This window comes from Benincasa hispida, chromosome 1 (assembly GCF_027475165.1).
Source record: "Benincasa hispida cultivar pf3 chromosome 1, pf3_genome.v1.1, whole genome shotgun sequence".
NCBI classification, from domain to species: Eukaryota; Viridiplantae; Streptophyta; class Magnoliopsida; order Cucurbitales; family Cucurbitaceae; genus Benincasa; species Benincasa hispida.
This window is the reverse complement of record NC_143478.1, coordinates 48,916,633-48,935,333: the sequence shown is the minus strand read 5'-3', so window position 1 is coordinate 48,935,333 and position 18,701 is coordinate 48,916,633. Positions and strand designations below refer to the sequence as shown.

Here is an 18,701-nt window from a genome sequence, read left to right as displayed (position 1 = left end):
TTCCACATTCAGTTTGTAAAAACCCCAATGAATTTGACATCCACCCCAATTTTAATGGACGACGGAGTAGCTTCTCAGCTGGACGACACAGTCGTGTCAGAGGCGGCGTCTGTACCATCACCGCAGCATCAGCATCAACCGACGTCGATGGGGATGGAAAATATTCCAGAGTTTCACAGTTAACGTCAAGGGAAGATTGTTACAAGTTCTTCATTGGACGTGATAAAATGGTTTATGAATTTCTGATTCTGGAGTTTTAATGGGGGCTACGGTGGTAAATTCAAAAGAGAGGAAAGGAGGAGAGAGAGATGCAAAGGAAACGAAAAAAAATGACAAATAAAACAAAATTAATATTAAAATAATATAAAATCTATATTATTAAAGAAGCATCACCTCATCTAACCATGTTTCCGTTAATCGTCACACAAACTTAGAGACTATTTAAATCTAATTTTCAAACTTTAAGGACTAAAAATATATCTTTTGAAACCTCAGATTTTGAGACCAAAAGTATATTTTACCTAAAGTATTAATAAACTTTCAAAAGCTAAAGAATATTTTTGAAATAAATATTAATGATATGTGTTCATGTAATAATAATAAAGGTATTTTTGGAGTCTATTTTAAGTTTAGAGGTATTCTGAAGTTTTTTTAAAACAAAAAATTAATAGTTTCCATCCATAACTAAGTTTATTATTATTATTATTTTAAGTTTAAGAGTATTTTTTAATCATTTAAAAATTTAAAGGTATTTTTGACACGGTACAAAGTTTAAGGATATTTTGTATAATTTAGCCTAAATTAAAATATCTGCATCCCATAATTAAATTAATACTTGAATATAACTTTTAATATCGTAAACAAAATTTATGTTTAATGCCTCGTAAATTTTATCTCCCTTAATCCCATTATTTGTTTTAATTCATTTATATCACAAGATTGTGATTTTAACTAAAAAACAATTGAAGCATATCTACCGAAGATGTCTTTGGTTGATTAATTTCCGTGTACGTATTAGAAAAAACTAATTATAATTTGGCATTTCTTTTGTTTTTGCAAATATGTATATTTATATATAATTTTTATTTTGAATTTCAAAAAATTTTAGTACGTATATTTATATATATATTGAACTTCTAATTTTGCATTTTAATTTTTAATACACTTGGAATCATTTAAAATTTTGCAACATATATTTGTTCATTTAACATATACTTAGTCTCACTTTAATATTTTATAGTTACGACATCTACAACAATAATATAATTGAGTTAGATTTCAATAGACAATATTTAAGGCGAGTTCGAGTAACAAATAACAATGCATATTAAATTTGAACATTTGAAGGACAGAAGCAATTGTATTATTATTGATAATTTTACATATGGACTAATTTGAGTATTATATATGTTATGGGTAGATTTGGATTAGAGAACATAACCAACTTTGTGGATTCACATTCTATCTGATTATGAAAATGGTGAAACTCAAAGCTAGAAAACCACACCTTACGACCCAATTATTTTCTCTCAAATAAACTTTATATAATAATGTATCAAATACATGATAATAATTATATTCCATATAATTAATTTCCTCAATTAATGTGAACAATTCAAATTAATCCAAAATTGATTATCATTTAATCCCTGTTGAGCTATAGAATGGACCTCATGGACCTCATGGACCTGTAGCTTGAAACTCCAATGGTACTTGAATAATTAATTAAACTCCTTTAATTATATTATTCAATTATTCAATATCCATTAACTGTTGGGCACTCCATTAAAGATCGACAGCTGCACCCTTTGCACTACAAATATATTTGTGTTCATTGGATACAACCAGCCGACAGTGCAATAACCTTTCACAAATTGCTCGTATGTACAGCTAGGCTAAAATTATCGTTTTCCTCCTATAGTTGCATCTAACTCCTTAAATACCACTAATCTCTCTAATGAACAATAAATCATAGTCCAACTAGGACTAAACCCTTCTCAGGCTAGGAGAAGGTGTGGCGCCACATTGTTCAAGCCCCAGAATTAGTCTTTAAGAGAACAATTTATCTACTTACCCCGACATTAGGGAAGGAGAGAATTTCGTCCTGTGCTATGTTCCCAACTCCCCAATCATACGAATCCCCAAAAGGGTAGGCTTGTTGAGTCGGCGATCTGGTCACTCTCCCCCATAAAAATCGAAGAATCGCCTTCATAGGCAAGAGTTCACAACTCACTCAGGATTGAGGTTATGTCACCTATGGTCATCCTGGTGAAATGTAAGTCTCTATTAGGAACGACGTTATATAATGAAACTAATCATTTCATGGTCCAGTCTTATACAATCTCCTTTGTATAGAATACCCCTACTCACATGTCTCCACATGAATGATCAGGATTAGATCATTTGTAGCACTTTACAATAATTGTAACATCTACAAAGCAGGTTGCACTCGTAGTATCACCAAGATAAGGTATCTAGTCTTATCTATCTACTATAGACCATTTAGGTTATCACTTAAACATGATCTACCTATACGTCTCTACATATAAGTTTAAGCTACAGAAGATAACCTTGGATGTTAGTTTATTGGTTTGTGAGTTTAATGTTACTAAACGTCAACTAAAACATCTCATATCTTATTAAATAAATAAAATGTTTGTACAATATAATTACAAATACAGCCTGTATGAGATTTAGGGCATCAACCCCAACATTATGCCTTAAAACTCGTAGATAGTAAATGTTATTAATTGACCGTCATCAATAAAGAGTTATAGATGTTAATTCAATAGATGTTTATTGTTTGTATTATTTGTCTATTTTGTCTTAATAACCCTAAATCCAATAAACTAACATATAGGGTTGTCTTATGAGTCTTGAACTGTATGTGGAGATGTAAAGGGGTCAATGTTCAAGATACAGGCTAAATGGTCTATCGTATAAGAATAAAGTTGGATACCTTATCCTGGTAACACTATGGATACGGTCCACTTTGTATTTGATACAAACGCAATGAACCAACACATTCATGTAGCTGACGTGCGAGTGGATATATCCTATGCAATGAGTTTTCATAAGACCAGATTGCAAATAGTAACCACTAGATGTAACACCATTAATTAGTTAGATTCCTATGTCAATAGGATGACCTAGGCAACTTAGTCTTAATCCCAAGTATATTATGAACTCTTGTTCACGAGGGATTGTCCTTTGATTTGTATAGGTGAGGGTGGTTAGTTCGGCAACCCAATATGCCACCATTTTGGGGACAAGACTGAGTGGGGAGTTGGGAACATAATAATACAAGATGGAATTTACTCATTCTCACCTTAAGAGTAAGTAGATGAGTGTTCCTTTAAGCATGTCTCCGGGACTTGAACAAAAGAGTCTACCCTCTCATTGGCTCAAAAGAAGTTTCTATTTATTGGTTGGACCATAAACAAGTTGTTCATTAGAGGAGCACTGATACTTAAGGAATAAGAGGTAACCCAAAGGTAAAATCGTAATTTAACCCAGTTGGAGTTACGAACATTCGTGAATGACTGACTTGCTGTTATTGGTCTATATCCATGGACACAAAAATATATCTATAGTGATAATAGTACAGTTGCTGGTCTTTAATGGAGTGTACCTACAATTAACGAATATTGATTAACTTGGTTAATGAGTTTAGCCAATTAATCTCATATCGTTGGACCTTCTGATCTTCAAGTCCTCTTGTTAGCTCATTAGAGGAAAGGGATGATTTGAATTGTTCACTAATTTGAGGAAACCATATATTAATGTGATTAATATATAATTGATTATGGATATGATCTATAATTCAAATTAAATTGGAAAGTAATATTTGAATAAGATTCAATTAATTAATTCAAGTGAATTAGATTTACAAAAAAATAATTAACAGAGAGGTATTGCACATATACATACGATGTTTATGATAATTAGATTTGTATACATTAAACTAGATTGAATGTATAAATAGTTATTTAATTAATATGAAAATTAAATTAAATATGTGTCATTTAATTGTGCTAATTAATTAAATAAGTGTTATTTAATTAATTAATTGTGGAAAAGGGAAATAGGGAAAGGATTAAAAAAAGGGTTTGGCCCTTCTCTATATAAAAACCTCTGTATGGCCCCTTTGGGACATACTGACAATAGACAACACACAAGTGTTACTGTGCAAAATATTTCCTAAGTCACAAAGAGATTCTTCTCTACTCTCCAAAACCCTTTTCTCCTCTCTCTCTCCCAATAGTTGGATACCACTATCCCTCTATTGGGATCCTAAAGAATAATGAGGTTACTCTTGTGGTGGTGTTTGAGATTGTTCAAGAAATCATTCGTGATTAAGATCATTGGAGGAGTCGTTCATTGGTGTTGGGTTTTATGTCCTAAAACTCGCAGTTTGTAAAATGATAAACATTTTCTATAATCAATAAACTTATTATTGATTTCATAAATTGTATGAAAGTCTAAATCCAATAAACTAAGACCCGTGATTATTGTATGAGTACTTGAACTTTATGTGGAGACATAAGAGTGAATCAAGTTCGAGTAAATAGTCAAAATGATCTATGGTACATGAATAAGGTTGGGCACCTTATTCTAGTAACACCATTCGATGCGGCCTACTCTGTAGTTGTTACAAAGAGTTGTAAAATGCTACATACGATGTGATCCTAATCCGTACATATTATAACATAAGGAGTGGGGAGCGTTCTATGCGATGAGTTTGCATAAGATCAAACCAAGAAATAAGTCACTCTTACTTTATAATGTTGTTTACTGTTAAAGACTGACTATTTCACCTAGATGACCTAGGTAACTCGATCTTAATCCTGAGCTAACTATGAACTCCTATTTATTCGGGATTGCCCTTAGATTTTCACAGGTGAGGGCTGGCTCAACAGCACCGGCTCAATAAGATTCCCATTTCAGGGGTAAGATCGGATAGATAGCTGGGGACATAAGGTGCAAGATGGAGTTCATACCTACCCGATTTAGGGATAGGAGAAAGGTTGTTCTCTCAAGTACTGAATCTAGGTCTTGAACAAGGGGCCCCACCCTCTCACTGGGCTGAGAGAGTTTGGTTTAGTGATTGGATCATAAACCAGTTGTTCATTAGAGGATCAGTAGGGACTTGAGGAATAAGACGTAATCTCGGGGGTAAAACTGATTTTTGACCCAGCCGTTATTACGAACAACATGTGAAGGGTCGACTTGCTCATTATGGTTAAATTATGTGAACATAATATATCTACAGTGAGGGGAGTGCAACTATGGGCTTTAGTGGAGTGACCCATTAGTTAACGAATGGGGATTAATCTAGTCTAATGAGTTTAGCTAATTAATCTCGGATCGTTGAAGCCCATGATCTGTAGGTCCGCGAGATCCCCCTACTTGCTCGTAACGGACTAGCTCTAGAATGGCGTGATAAGTTAATTTGAACTGTTCAAATTCGAATTAAGGGAATTAGTAATTATATGAGATATAATTACATGTTTAATTTGAGAATTAAACGGAATAGGAGAATGTATATATTTAAATATGATTTAAATATATAAAGATGGATATGTGTTAAAATTAATTTAATATTTGATATTAAATTAATTAAGTTTTATTTAATAATTAATTTATGAAATTAATTAAATTTTCCATTTTTAAAATCAAAATAGATTTTATAAAATCAAAATTTGATTTTTGAGATAAAATTTGAAAATTAGAAAACAAAACACTAAAATGGAAAATATTGATTTTCCATTATCCACTTCTTCACTTGCTCACACAATAAGCAATCTCTTTGCCTTGTCTTCTCCAAGCATGAGTTGCAACACATGCAAGTCTCTCCTTTGCATGTTGATCTGCAATATACTGAAGAGATTGGAGTGAAAATCGGGCATGCAATCTATAGAGAATTTGAGAGAAAATTCGGTTTGAAGAAAGAGTTCTTCAACAAGATTACTACAGTGAGCATTTCTCCTTCATCCCTTGTTTCAAGCTTGTTTTAAGTCCAATAACTCAATCTAGAGTACCAAAAGAATAGTGGGGAAGATCTTGAAGTGGCTTGCAACAAGATTTGGAGAAGATAGCAGCTGGAGAAGGAGCTTTGAAGAAGTTCTACAAGAGGTATGTCTTGAAACTCACTTGTTTTTTCTGCAAGAGCATGCTTTATATTTTGCCAAAATTAGTGAATTTAAATGCTTAGATGATCCTTGTGCTTCCACTGTTGCTGATACAATCCTACAGTTGGAATTTAAAGAGGATTATTCGTGAAGTTCGGGAATCTACAAAGGTAAGAATGGTTCTAATATTTTTCCCTAAAGCATGTTATATTACATGTTTATATTTTGATTTAGTATACTGAATTTGTTTATGTAAAAAACGAATTGGGGGATGCAAGACTTTCACAATGCTTCCACTGCAGGATTCGATCCCTTTAGTTAAAAGCATCATTTCTAACATAAGTAACAATTATAACATCTCATGTCTCCCACTATGCTAACTGAGATCGGCTTCTCGGTGTCAACATGTAGAAATTATTCTACATCACTAAGTATTTTTCAAGAAACAATTTAATTTAGAATAATTTCAAGCTCTAGTCATTCTTGATAACAGGCAGAAATGAATCTAATAGTGAATCTTCATTCAGCTATCTAGTTGTGAAATCTTTAAAATAAATTATGTGACTAGAGCTGAAGAAAAATTTGATAGTGAATCTTCATTCAGCTATCTAGTTGTGAAATCTTTATTCTCTACCAAGAATCAAATAAATCAAATTTCCTTTTATTCTTATTTTTTCTTCCTATTAAGGTACTGTAAAAAGTTCCTCGGTATGTGATTCCTTAATCTAATTTAGAAACAATTTCTTTACGTAGCTCTAGTCACATAATTTATTTTATAGTTTAATTTCTTGGAAAATGATACTTAATCTTGAGATCATTTAGATAATTATCTAAATTAAGCTTATATTGATTTCAACATCCCATATGTTGTTGTTGATAACGGGCAGAAATGAACGTTATTATAGCACAAAGATATAAAACAATGAAGAATTGCGACGATAAAAATATATAAAATCGTGTCCAAAAATATTAAGTTTAGAACATTGCGATCGCATGCGTCCATCGCATTAACGCAGCTAACTTACGTATTTTTGTGCAGAAAATGCGTTGGTGCAAGGCGGAATTGCGATCCAAGGAATTTAGCGTCCGAGCGCATTAAGAGACTGCGACCGCAAGGCTATGTGATCGTATGCGTTCGCGAAAAGCTGCTCAAGAAGGTGGCTGCATAGAGCTAGCGCATCAAGGTGATAGCTTAATAAATCATGATGGGATAGAAAGCTGATGATGGTCGAATTCGAATTTAGTTAACAAGTCGTTAGCGACACACTATAGCAAGTACACTAAGCTTTTCGGTGACAATTATTTGGCGCATCAGACAGAGAATTAATGACATCCCATCAATTCAATCATTTGAGAGAAAAAAGCTCTTCACCCTGAAGCTCTATAAATACCGAAGGCCACCTTCGTTAAAGGAGTTTGGGAGTTCGGTTCGGTTCTATTCCAGCTGAGCCATATAGAGAGTTCACCATATAAAAGATTGTTAGCGATTGTTCATAGTTTTCTTATACTTAGAAGACAGAGGCGAGATAAGAGAGAAGACGCTGGAAGATCGTCCTGGTCAGCTCGAGAGAGTTCCAAGGAGCGCGAAAAATAGAGAGAGAGTCGACTCTTGCGAAAGCAAGATTATTCTTTGAGCAGAGTAGAGAAAAACAGTGTAAAAGCCTTGGGAAGCAAGAAATTGCTACCAGGCTCTCTATCTTTATTTCCCATTGTCATTCTGTATTTTTATTTCATTTATAGAATGGAATTTGCATTTCTATATCTGTTCACTCTCTGTACATTACGCATGAGTAACTAAAATTTCGAATGGGTTGAGAAGTACTTAGCTTGCATGACCTAAGACCTTCATTGTATGTAATCATCTTGTCTTATGTTGCGTCCATCACCCCTTTAGTGCTATTCGAGAGAGAGTCTAAAGAAAGAACCTAAGACTTGAGAGACCTAGGCTAGAATCTAGACTTGAGAAAGTAAGATTAGATCTGCATAAGCAAGAGATAGAGACTTAGAGATAAGTTCTGTTTTCCAACATGCATCACATGCACCCTAGAAATAGGTTATGGTAGTATGCGGTCGCCTTGTGTATGTGTGTGTCATTCATCATCGCATAGACAAGAATAGAGGCTTAGACATAAGTCCTATAGACATCATCGCATCCATCGCATGCGTTCTGAAACTAGAAGCTATAGCATTTGCTTTGAGAGATGACTTGTTGTTGTATGTATGTAGCATGATTGCAAAACGTGAACGCAATCTTAGAAAGTGTTAGCTAAAACCCTTCTCAACCTGTTCTCCTGCATACTCATTGTATCTTTCATATTATTAACTCTTTTCTCAATTCCGCCGCATAGAATTTATACATTAAACAAATATACCAACCAACGCATTTTTTTATTTGTCATCGCAAAGTTATCAAAAATCACCGTCGCATACTGTTCCATAGTCCCTGTGTTCGACCCTGGGCTTACCAGGCAACTTAGTAGGGTTTATACTTGGATCTTGGTAAGAAAACTTGCATTTACAACGCATACACCACCATCACAATTTACACCATTATTTCATCGCATTAACTACGCATAAAGTTTTTGGCACCGTTTCCGGGGATTACGGCAATACATTGTGCTAACGGTAACTTTTTAAATTTCTTTGCAGACTCTCCGTCTCTGTGCACTGCTTCTCCTTAGGTAAGGGACGAAGCGAGCATTGTATGAGCGAAGGACAAAATCCTGAGCCCATTTACGACCCAGAGATTGAGAGAACTTTCCGAAGAAGGAAGAGAAACAACCGCCAAAGTCAATAAGAGAAAGATCCAAACATGGCAGAGCAACTAGAAGATAGAGCACCAAATGCAAATAATATCATGGCGAATCCCGTCCTCTTGGCAAACGACCGCAATAGGCCCATCCGAGACTATGCATCGCTCAACCTTTATGGTTTCTCACCAGGAATCATAAGGCCAGCTCTTGACGGATCGAGGTTCGAAATGAAACTGGCGATGCTGTAGATGATTCAAACTGCTGGACAGTTTGGCGGTAGGCGTAGCGAGGATCCACATGCCTACCTCCGGAGTTTTATTGAGTTCTGCAATACGTTCTTGTTCCCAAACAGCTCCGCTGAGGAGGTTCGATTAACACTGTTCCCATTTTCGTTGTGTGACCAGGCACGGAAATGGGCTTATTCTCTCGAACCAGGGGAGATTACATCATGGGAATAGGTAATGGAGAATTTCATGAAGAAGTACTTCCCCCAAACGAAAAACACCAGAGGGAGGAAGTTAATCACTAATTTTGAACAGAATATTGACGAATCGCTCAGTGACGCCTGGGCGAGATTTAAGAGGCTCGTAAGAGACTACCTGCATAATGGCTTACCAGATTGTTTACAGATGGAAATTTTCTACTATGGTTTGAACCCTACATCGCAGATGATTGCCAATGCGACAGCAGCTGGAGGTCTGCTTGATAAGACATACGATGAGGCCAAGAATATACTTGATCGCATTTCTAAAAATCACGAAGACTGGAGAGAAAACGATCAAAGATTGAGAATTAAGGACAGTGACACAAATAATGGGGCCATCGCATCCCTACAAAACCAAATGACTGCGATGATGAATTTGATACAAGGAATCGCAATCAGCAGCCCAGGAATGCAAAGGGGGCAAGTCAATGCAATTGACCAAGCGAGCGCAAGTTGTGCTACTTGTAGTGAAGGCCATCCCATGGAAGAGTGTCCGAGGAAACTTCAGAACGTCTATTTTGTGAAGAATAATCCGTTTTCCAATACGTATAAACCCTGGGTGGAGAAACCACCCTAACTTCGCATGGAAAAATCAACAAAAAAAATTTCAACCAATGGTGTAAAAAGAAGGGCCACCAGGATTTTTCCCGCAAACAAATGATCAAATGCAAAATCAAGCCAGCAGTTCACAGGTACCGCAATCTTCATCCTTGGAGAGTTTACTGAAGCAATATATTGAAAAGAATGAAATAGTGCCTCAGAATCAAGCGACGTCCATCTGCAATCTTGAAATTCAGATAGGAAAGATTGCGGGCGAACTTAAGAGTAGACCGCAAGGGGCAATGCCGAGTTCAACAGAGCTCCCATGCAACCCAGGGGGTACGAGGAAAGAGTAATGTCAAGTTGTGACGTTGCGAAGCGGAACGACAGTAGCGGAGGAGAAGAAGAAGCCTAGCCGAAATACTCTCATTGCGATAGAATCATAGACTCCATTGACTCAAGAAGAAACAGGAGAAAAGAAGGCGATGGAACCGGAGATTGTGTCCACTTCAAAGCCGAAAGAACAGAGAACCGTGAAAATACAACTACCACCATTCCCTCAGAGACTCAAAAAGAAGAAAAATAATGAGGTACAATATCAACACTTCATGGACATGCTGAAATAGTTGCGTATTAACATACCTTTCACTGAAGCGATTGATCAAATGTCGAAGTATACGGAGTTTCTGAAGGATATGAGGACGAAGAAAAGAAGCACTGGTAAGTTCGCAACAGTGGTGTTGACGCAAAGTTTAAAATCCATAATTCCACCAAAAATGCGCGACCCTGGAAATTTCATAATACCCTGCTCGATTAGAGGGTTATAAATTGGTCAAGCACTTTGCGATCTCGGGGCCAGCATCAACTTAATGCCCCTTTCAATTTTTAAGCAGCTGAATGTGGTGCAGCTAGTGCCCATGACGGTGACTTTCCAATTAGCTGATAGATCCCTTGTGCATCTAGAAGGGAAGGTGAAGGATGTCTTGGTTACGATTGACAAGTTTATATTACCGACAGACTTCATCATCCTAGATTATGAAGCAGACAAGGATGTACCCATCATACTGGGGCGACCATTTTTATCCACTGGTCGCGCTCAGATTGATGTGTACAAAGGAGAGATCACACTGAGTGTGAATGGACAGAAGCTCAGGTTTGATATTATCAGGCCATGAAATATCCAGAAGAAGAAGACCTTACTGAATCCAATGATGAACCAAGTTTGAATGAAGAAGAAAAGTCTGAAGATGAAAATGAAGATAAGGATGCGACAGCATCCATAGTAGCCTGCAATGCGATCACAGAAATAACAACCAAAGAAGACAAGCTGACAACGAATGACGAAAGAAAAACAACAAAACCATCTTTGGAACAACCACCAAAAATAGAGCTGAAGACCCTTCCAAACCACCTGAAGTATGCTTTTCTGGGGCAGAATAAAACGCTTCCGGTTATAATTTCCTCTACACTTCATGAAGATCAAGAAAATGCTCTGCTAAGCATCCTGAGAAAGTATATAAAAGAAATTGGCTGGTTGCTAGCAGACATCAGAGGAATTAGCCCCGCATATTGCATGCACAGGATTCGTCTCGAGGACAATAAAAAGGGATCGATGGAACATCAACACAGACTCAACCCTGCAATGAAGAAGGTCGTGAAGAAGAAGATAATCAATTGGTTAGACACAGGGATTATCTATTCAATCGCCGACAACACGTGGGTTAGCCCTGTGCAATGTGTGCTGAAGAAAGGAGGGATGACGGTAGTCTCGAATGCAAATAATGAACTGATACCAATGAGGACTGTCACTGGCTGGTAGATTTGCATGGACTAACGCAAACTGAATGCGGTGACAAAGAAGGATCATTTTCCGTTGCCTTTTATCGACCAGATGCTAGATCGCCTAGCAGGAAATGATTACTACTACTTCTTAGATGGATATGTCGGCTATAACCAAATCAAGATTGCTCCTGAAGATCAAGAGAAAACCACATTCACCTGCCCGTATGGAACATTTGCGTTTCGACGCATGCCGTTCAGCCTATGCAATGCGCCGAGCACTTTCCAGAGGTGTATGATGGCCATCTTTTCTAATTATCTTGAAGATTCTATAGAAATTTTCATGGATGACTTCTTGGTGTATAGGCAAACATACGAAGTTTGTCTCAACAACCTAGAGAAGATACTGAAAAGATGTGAAGAGACAAACCTTGTGTTAAACTGGGAGAAATTCCACTTCATGGTGAAGGAAGGTATTGTGCTTGGGCACAAAGTCTCCAAGGATGGGCTGGAGGTGGACAAGGCGAAGATTGAAGCGATTGAAAAGCTTCCACCTTCAGCGAATGTGAAGGTTGTCAGGAGCTTCTTAGGACATGCTGGCTTTTATAGACGCTTTGTGAAAGACTTTTCAAAGATTGCATGACCATTGAGTGCATTGCTGAAGGCAGAAAGAGCATTTGGCTTTGATGACTAATGCATCAACACATTCAAGATACTAAAGAACACATTAACAACCGCACCTGTGTTGATCGCACCAGACTGGATACAGCCCTTTGAACTAATGTGCGACGCAAGCGGTTATGCGATGGGAGCAGTGCTGGCACAAAAGAAGAAAACAATGCTACATCCCATCGTATATGTGAGTAAAACCTTAAACCCTGCTTAAACAAATTACACGACCACAGAAAAAGAATTGTTTGTGGTGATATTTGCATTGGAAAAATTCAGAGCTTACTTGCTGGGAACTAAAGTAATTGTTCACACTGACCACTCGGCGATAAAGTATTTTATGACAAAGAAAGATGCAAAGCCGAGATTGATTCGATGGGTTCTCCTCCTTCAAGAATTCAACATGAAAATCATTGGTCGTAAGGGGAACAGAGAACCAAGTTGCAGACCATTTATCCAGATTAGAAAATCCAGAAGTTGACTGCAACTAGTCAGAGGTGAATGCAACTTTCCCAGACGAGCAGCTATTTAAAATTGAAGAATTACCATGGTATGCGGACATGGTCAATTTTCTAGTTTGCGAACAATTCCCTGAGGATTACACAGGCCATTAGAAGAAGAGGCTCAAACATGAATGTAGATCATATTATTTGGACGAGCCAAATCTTTATAAGAGAGGATCAGACCAAATTTTGTGCCTATGTATACCAGATGCTGCTCACCAATGCATACTATCATAATGCCATGACTTGCCATATGGAGGACACTTTGGAGGCCAACGCAAAGCAGCAAAGGTGTTACAAAGTGGGTATTTTTGGCCAACATTATTTAAGGATGCAAGAGACTATGTAATGAAATGTGACTGGTGCCAACACATAGGAAACATTTCATGGAAGCATGCGATGCCCATGAACATCATCTTAAAATTGGAACTGTTCGACATCTGGGGCATAGACTTTATGGTACCATTTTCACCATCAAATGGTCAAAAATACATTCTATTGGCTGTCGACTATGTTTCCAAATGGGTAGAAGCGGTATCATGCGTCGCAAGTGATGCGGCGATAATCTCCAAGTTCTTAAGGAAAAATATTTTCACTCGTTTTGGCACTCCACGTGCCATAATAAGTGATAAAGGCTCCCACTTTGTTAATTACATCGTCAACAATTTGCTGCTCAAATATAATATCCTCCATAAAGTGGCCACCGCATACAATCCACAAACAAATGGTCAAGCTGAAGTGTCCAACAGAGAAATCAAGTTGATATTAGAGAAGGTGGTAGAACCTTCACGAAAAGATTGGGCAATAAAGTTGGACGATGCCTTGTGGGCATACAGAACCGCCTATAAGACACCTATAGGTATGTCCCCGTATGCGCTGGTGTTCGGAAAGGCATGTCATTTACCTCTTGCGCTGGAGCATAAAGTACTGTGGGTAGTGAAAAAGCTAAAGTTTGACTTAAAGGCTGTATGGGAAGCAAGGAAACTTCAGTTTGTCGAGCTAGAGGAATGGAGAACCTATGCATACGAGAATGAAAAAATCTACAAGGAAGGCGCAAAGCGCTGGCATGACAAACAATTATGCGAGAAGAATCTCCAGATCGGTCAAAAGGTCTTATTATTTCAATTCGCGGCTACGACTCTTTCCTAGAAAATTAAAGTCACGCTGGTCTGGACCCTTTATAATCAGAGAGGTATTCCCGCATGGCGCGGTTGAGTTATCCAATGAGGACGGGACCAATGCATTCAAAGTCAATGGACAAAGAGTCAAAATATATCACGGAGAATACTTGCACCGCGAGAACACCTCCGTGCACTTGAGGAATTTTGACTGAAGAAGAAGTGGCCAGTCCCTGCACAATCATGCGATTCAATTTCGTCAAGGATGCAATTTTTGTGAAGTACCCTTTGAAACTTTCAATTCATGAACTTAATTATACCTTTCTACAGTCTTTATCATTTTTTTATCCTTTGCAGCATTTCTACAAAAAAAAAAAAAAAAAATACTCTATCTTTTATTTGACCCTCTCGATGTTTTATTTGCAACGATCGTGGTGAACGATTGTGGAAGAGCTACACGAAATACACAACTAGTTCATTCCGCCACCGCAATCGAAGAAAGAAATTTGCCGCAAAGAAGCATGCGATCACAAATAATGTGGGCTACAGAGCAAATTTGGGGGTTGTATCTTTCTTTGACTTTGTCTATTCCAAATTTTGCACTCTCACGTCACATTTTAACTTTGATAATTTTATCATCGCATCCTCTTTAGTCGGTGCAATCATTACACATTGATTAATTTAGTAAGTCACCGCATTATTTCTCTTTGCCAATTATGATTTCAATGATGAAACGCATGTCTCTATTTTTCATCACATGCACTGGAGTCAACTTAATTTCATGACAGTCAATTCATGAAATATTTCTAGAAGTTAGTGGTTCACCAGCTTTCTTTCAAACTGACTTTTACGAAACTTCCTAAGAGCATCGCATGAATTCTTTCAATCTTTCAGCAATGAAGACATTACTGCGTTTAAATTTGGGGGTGCGGTATTTATTTTCAACCTTGCAATTTTTAGGCATTCTACACAAAAAAAAAATGCAAAAAAAAAACGTAACGTTACGATCGGATCCTACTCATAGTTGGATGTTCGCATGACACCCGTGGGGGCAAGCCAAAACGAAGGTAGGAATCGTGATCAATGCATAAATAAAATGATCGCAACTCCACTGCTCAATAGGCATAAGTTTAGACTGAGAAAGAGCGCCTTGCTAGTAGTTGGATGTCCGCATGACACCCGTGGGGGCAAGCCAAAACGAAGGCTAGGCACTTGGATCAGCGCTAGATCATAGAAAAAAATACCTAAATTACGCAAGGATAAAAATCATTTGAAAACACTCCAGTTGAAAAAGCTTTTTATATGAAATAAATCATGCGAAGCCCTGGAAACAAGTAAAGTCTTGTTTAAGGTTAAACTTGCGTTCCCTAAATTTTAGAAATATTTTAAGAAAATACCTGGATAGGAATTAAGGAGATTTTGGTACATAGGATTTGAATAAGGCACCTCGAGAAATCTAGAAGAGGAAGAGGCGGCTGACTTTCTAAAGAAAAACTTTAGCTTATGCTTGAGGACAAGTATTGTTTTAAATTTGAGGGTGTGATAATGGACATAAATGCACGTTATTACAACACAAAGATATAAAACAACGAAGGATTGCGACAGTAAAAATATATAAAATCGTGTCCAAAAGCATTAAGTTTAGAACATTTCGATCACATGCGTCCATCGCATTAAAGCAACTAACTTATGTATTTTTGTGCAGAAAATGTGTTGGCGCAAGGCGGAATTGCGATCCAAGGAATTTAGCGTCCGAGCGCATTAAGAGATTGCGACCGCAAGGCTATGCGATCGTATGCGTTCGCGAAAATCTGCTCAAGAAGGTGGCCGCATAGAGCCGGCGCATCAAGATGATAGCTTAATAAATCATGATGGGACAGAAAGCTGATGACGACCGAATCCAAATTTAGTTGACAAGTCGTTAACGACACACTGTAGCAAGTACACTCAGTTTTTCGGTGACAATTAGTCGGCGCATCAGACAGAGAATTAATGACATCCCATCAGTGCAATCATTTGAGAGAAAAAAGCTCTTCACCCTGAAGCTCTATAAATACCGAAGGTCACCTTCGTTAAAGGAGTTCGAGAGTTCGGTTTGGTTCTATTCCAGCTGAGCCATATAGAGAGTTCACCATATAGAAGATAGTTAGCCTTTGTTCATAGTTTTCTTATACTTAGAAGATGGAGGCAAGATAAGAAAAAAGACGTTGGAAGATCGTCCTGGTCAGCTCGAGAGAGTGCCAAGGAGCGCGAAAAATAGAGAGAGGGTCGACTCTTGCGAGAGCAAGATTATTCTTTGAGCAGAGTAGAGAAAAACAGTGTAAAAGCCTTGGGAAGCAAGAAATTGCTACCAGGCTCTCTATCTTTATTTCCCATTGTCATTCTGTATTTTTATTTCATTTATAGAATGGAATTTGCATTTCTATATCTGTTCACTCTCTGTACATTACGCATGAGTAACTAAACTTTCGAATGGGTTGAGAAGTACTTAGCTTGCATGACCTAAGACCTTCATTGTATGCAATCATCTTGTCTTATGTTGCATCCATCACCCCTTTAGTGCTACTCGAGAGAGAGTCTAAAGAAAGAACCTAAGACTTGAGAGACCTAGGCTAGAATCTAGACTTGAGAAAGTAAGATTAAATCTGCATAAGCAAGAGATAGAGACTTAGAGATAAGTTTTATTTGTCAACATGCATCGTATGCACCCTAGAAATAGGTTATGGTAGTATGTGGTCACCTTGTGTATGTGTGTGTCATTCATCATCGCATAGACAAGAATAGAGGCTTAGACATAAGTCCTATAGACATCATCGTATCCATCGCATGCGTTCTGAAACTAGAAGCTATAGCATTTGCTTTGAGAGATGACTTGTTGTTGTATGTATGTAGCATGATCGCAAAACGTGAACGCAATCTTAGGAAGTGTTAGCTAAAACCCTTCTCAACCCGTTCTTCTGCATACTCATTGTATCTTTCGTATTATTAACTCTTTTCTCAACTCCGCCGCATAGAATTTATACATTAAACAAATATGCCAACCAACGCATTGTTTTATTTGTCATCACAAAGTTATCAGGTATCACCGTCGCATACTGTTCCATAGTCCTTGTGTTCAACCCTGGGCTTACCAGGCAACTTAGTAGGGTTTATGCTTGGATCTTGCTAAGAAAACTTGCATGCACAATGCATACACCACCATCACAATTTACACTATTATTTCATCGCATTAGCCACGCATCAGTTGTCTTGCCCTTTATCTTCTAAGCTTGACATCTAACATGTTGATTAGAAGATAAGTATAAGTTATCTCTCCAATTATGATTCATCAATCACATGGTTCACGAACAATTCATGAATTGGCAACAAGGTTTTGAGAATATTTCTCAATTAAAGACAGATACATAAAATTACGTTGCCATTAATATAGTGTCATGGTACTTTTTTAAGTAATACTTTTGATTTATATCGGTAATTCAATACTAAAATTATTAGAAAAATGACATAATTAAAATATATTAATTAACATCATACAATCAAATATCCATTTAAGTTCAGCATAGAAATCAACCATGTAAATCACTTCTATAGCTATAATACTCTAGTGATTTAAAACAAGTACTGCTGAAGGGTAGCTCAAGTACTCCTTCACTAGATTAAGACATTCTCAGCCAAACATTACACCATAACAACTCTTATTCCTATAACATTTAGTTACCATTTATTTGGTCAAAATTTTATTAACTATCTTAATGTGTTCTTGTAAGTGTAAACCATCATTTTGGATCTTATAGTTCTGCCTTAACAAGCCTGTTGAAAGGAAGGTCAATATTGAAAATAGAAACTACAGTTCTATTTATATCTGAAGCTTACTTTGATATTGACTCCTGCAAACACCTTCTATAGGGGGATGGTCCCAAGCTGCCATAGGCCAAACACGAATCTCATGTTGTCAAGTAATGATGGATACCATAAGATAGGTTGACACATGTCCTTCACCCACTTACTATAAATATTTTCTCTAATTCACCTTAATCTTGATTCATGCAACACCTTCCCAAACAGTGATGATCCTAAGCTACCACGAAGCCAAGCATGAACCTCACCTTGTGAATCTACCTAGAGAACATAAAAGAGACGACATGTCATGTATATCTTTTTCTCATAGAGTATTTTGAAATAAAGTTTTCATTACTTAGACAAATTCAGGCTAAATCAGTTATCCAAGTTTTAATTTGTTTTCTCAAACATAACTTTTATGTTGGATAGTTTTCCATAATGTGAATTCCTAAGTTTATTAAACTCTTTAACTAACTAATCACATTATGTTTTAATAAACGTTTGACTAATTCAATTCTCGGGTCAGTTTCTAGGTAGAGGTATTCTCTAATGGTCAGCTTAAATACCCCAGCCCTAGAACCTTTCTTAGACATAGTTCCTTTATAGACTACATTTTATTATTAAATCTTTTAATTTTTCCATTTCAAACCATTTAAAATTAAATTAGAAGATTTACATTTATCTAATTTCATTTGATAAACATGTTATTTCATTTATTCTAATCTCATTAGAATTTTAATAAAGATAAATCAAAATTTTAAACTATTTAAAATTTGAACAATTTTATCTTTATCAAAATAAGATCGTAATCTCATTATGTAAGCATGCAATATCTCTATTCTCATTAGAAAATTATAAAGATAAATCAAAATTAATTTTATCTT

The 18,701-nt window shown here is 36.7% G+C and overlaps 1 non-coding gene across 1 annotated transcript; it reads right to left on the bottom strand.

Annotated features, from left to right (window-relative positions):
- Positions 1-9,390: 9,390 nt before the first annotated feature.
- On the bottom strand, positions 9,391-9,497 carry LOC150038507 (small nucleolar RNA R71). The gene has a single exon (XR_016527423.1). It is a non-coding gene; the product is annotated as a small nucleolar RNA R71 (small nucleolar RNA).
- Positions 9,498-18,701: the final 9,204 nt, after the last annotated feature.